At 51.4% G+C, this 3,478-nt stretch overlaps 1 pseudogene; it reads left to right on the forward strand.

Annotated features, from left to right (window-relative positions):
• Positions 1 to 1,697: 1,697 nt before the first annotated feature.
• Positions 1,698 to 3,267, forward strand: LOC143647102 (guanine nucleotide-binding protein G(s) subunit alpha pseudogene; annotated as a pseudogene).
• Positions 3,268 to 3,478: the final 211 nt, after the last annotated feature.

The following is a 3,478-nucleotide window of genomic DNA, read 5'->3' on the forward strand; positions in this document are numbered from 1 at the left end:
GTGTAAATCTCCCTAACAATGTGGGATAAAAATCCTGAAATGAGATGGGACCTGGCCTCAAGGGACTGAGAAAACCTTGACCAAAAGATTGAAGACAGAAATTAGAAAAAATACTGTCAATGTCTGAGAGATTTTGTTATGCAAAACACTGACAGGGCTGCAAGCCTCCCAGAACATTGCATGGAAACAAAATAAACCAGGGCCAAGGTTCTGAAGTTTCAGGAAGTAGGTTTTATTCATCCATGTCCATAGGGCTCAGTCAAGTAGCCTCTGAAAGTCTGAGCCCTGAACAAAAGGTTAACATTAGTTTTTATAGACAGGATGACACATTAAAGACAAGATAAATGATTTGCTGGTTTAAATAGGAAAGGGCCTGAAGTTGGGTTTACAGAAGTGGATGAGCAGTTGAGGGGGAGCTTCACAGGGACATCTCTCATCCTGCCTATTGACCATCCCTGGGGCCTGGGAGATTTTTCAACAGGGAATGGTCCAAATAAACAGGGGCCTGCCTGCTGCAACATGAAGTGGCTTTAACAAACAGGGGCTGCCTGCAACAATTTCAAACACAATCAAGAGGTTATGCTAGAAGATATTCTTATGCATTATATAGATATCCCTTTCTAGTTTATGGTATATTTGAGTGGCTGGAGGGAAATGCCAGAAACTGTAGAGCTGTGCTCCAGTAGACATTTTTATTCAAGGTGATTGTATAATGATATAACTTTTACAATGTTACTGTGTGATTGTGCAAATTTTGCCTCTGATACTCTTTCTATCTAGGATATGGACAGACAATTGAAAATGTGGATAAAAAAATTAAATAAATAAATAATAGGGGGGCAAGTGTTCAAACAAATTGGGTAGATGGAAATACTAGTGGTCAATGAAAGGGAGGGGTAAAGGATATGTTATGTATGAGTTTTTTTTATTTTTTCCTTTTTTTCATTTCTTTTTCTGGGGTGATACAAATATTCAAAAAATGATCATGATGATGAACACACAACTATGTTATGATATTGTGATATATCATGTACATGGTGTGATGTACACCATGTATGGAATATTTGTATGTGAAGAATGTATGATAGGTCATGCGAGGGGTCGTCACAGGCGCGGAGACGCCCCCTCTCCCCCCGCGGCCCGGCCTTGCTGGGGCCCGAGCCCTGGGGGGGTGGGGGGACGGCTCCCCGGGCCGGGCCGGGTGCAGGCGGTGGGAACCCCCTTCCCGGTCCGCCGGGGGGGCGCCTCCCTCCGCCGGCTCCCGCCCTCCCCGCGGCGGCCGCTGCTGCTCATCCCTCCTCCTCCTCCTCCTCCCACCCCCCTCGCCGCCGCCGCCTCCTCCTCCCCCCACCTCCCCCCGCCCGCCGCGGCATTTTGGGTCGGGGCGGCGGCGGGGCCCGGGCCGGGGCAATAAGAGCGGCGGCGGCGGCGGCGGCAGCTGCTCCCGCGGCTCCTGCTCTCGTCCGCCTCGGCCCGGCGGCGGCCGCCATCAGCCCCCTCAGCCTCGGCTCGGGGGGCGGGGAGCTGCGCGCGCCCCTCGGCTCCGACAGACGCCACACACCCCCTCGCGCCCGCCCGCGGCCCGCAGTCCGCCCGGCGCGCTCCTCGCGAGCAGCCGAGCCCGCCCGGCCCGCCCGGCCCGCCCGCCCGGCGCTGCTCCGGCCCGCGGGAGGCCGCCCGCCCCGGCCCGCCGCCGCCGCCGCCGTCGCCAGGGGCTGCCTCGGGAACAGTAAGACCGAGGACCAGCGCAACGAGGAGAAGGCGCAGCGCGAGGCCAACAAGAAAATCGAGAAACAGCTGCAGAAGGACAAGCAGGTCTACCGGGCCACGCACCGCCTGCTGCTGCAGGGTGCTGGAGAATCTGGTAAAAGCACCATTGTGAAGCAAATGAGGATCCTGCATGTAAATGGGTTTAATGGAGACGGCGGCGAAGAGGACCCGCAGGCTGCAAGGAGCAACAGCGATGGTAGTGAGAAGGCAACGAAAGTGCAGGACATCAAAAACAACCTGAAAGAGGCCATTGAAACCATCGTGGCCGCCATGAGCAACCTGGTGCCCCCTGTGGAGCTGGCCAACCCTGAGAACCAGTTCAGAGTGGACTACATCCTGAGCGTGATGAACGTGCCTGACTTTGATTTCCCTCCCGAGTTCTATGAGCACGCAAAGGCTCTGTGGGAGGACGAGGGCGTGCGGGCCTGCGGGCCTGCTACCAGCGCTCCAACGAGTACCAGCTGATCGACTGCGCCCAGTACTTTCTGACAAGATTGATGTCATCAAGCAGGCTGACTACGTGCCGAGTGACCAGGACTTGCTGCGCTGCCGCGTCCTGACTTCTGGAATCTTTGAGACCAAATTCTAGGTGGACAAAGTCAACTTCCACATGTTCGACGTGGGCGGCCAGCGTGATGAACGCCGCAAGTGGATCCAATGCTTCAATGATGTGACTGCCATCATTTTCGTGGTAGCCAGCAGCAGCTACAACATGGTCATTCGGAAGGACAACCAGACCAACCGCCTGCAGGAGGCCCTGAACCTCTTCAAGAGCATCTGGAACAACAGATGGCTGCGCACCACCTCTGTGATCCTGTTCCTCAACAAGCAAGATCTGCTCGCTGAGAAAGTCCTTGCTGGAAAATCGAAGATTGAGGACTACTTTCCAGAATTTGCTCGCTACACTACTCCTGAGGATGCTACTCCCGAGCCCGGAGAGGACCCACCCGTGACCCGGGCCAAATACTTTATCCGCGACGAATTCCTGAGAATCAGCACTGCCAGTGGGGATGGACGCCACTACTGCTACCCCCACTTCACTTGCGCTGTGGACACTGAGAACATTCGCCGCGTGTTCAACGATTGCCGCGACATCATTCAGCGCATGCACCTTCGTCAGTACGAGCTGCTCTAAGAAGGGAACCCCTAAATTTAATTAATGCCTTAAGCACAATTAATTAAAAGTGAAACGTAATTGTACACGCAGTTAATCACCCACCATAGGGAATGATTAACAAAGCAACCTTTCCTTTTCCCTGAGTGATTTCGCGAACCCCCCTTTTCCCTTCAGCTTGCTTTAAATGTTCCAAATTTAGAAAGCTTAAGGCGGCCTACAAGAAAAGAAAAAAAAAAAAAGGCCACAAAAGTTCCCTCTCACTTTCAGTAAATAAAATGACAGCAGCAAACAGAAATAAAGAAATAAATGAAATAAATATTGTTTTGTGCAGCATTAAAAAAATCAGAATAAAAATTAAATGTGGGCAAGAAAAAAAAGAATGTATGATAAGTTTCATAAATAAAAATATTTTTTTAATGAGGAAAATCCAAATAAATAAGAAAAATCCTTCTTCGGAGCCAGTTCCCAGCTCCCATGCTTGCCTGTTAAGAGCTGGAGGTGGTAGCAGGCTCTATTAACCCCTTTTTCTTGGAATATAGCCCTTTTCTAGTACTCTGAACTCAGCAAAATCTAAGTCTCAATTTTATTTCT

The sequence above is a fragment of the Tamandua tetradactyla genome, chromosome 9 (assembly GCF_023851605.1).
Source record: "Tamandua tetradactyla isolate mTamTet1 chromosome 9, mTamTet1.pri, whole genome shotgun sequence".
NCBI lineage: Eukaryota > Metazoa > Chordata > Mammalia > Pilosa > Myrmecophagidae > Tamandua > Tamandua tetradactyla.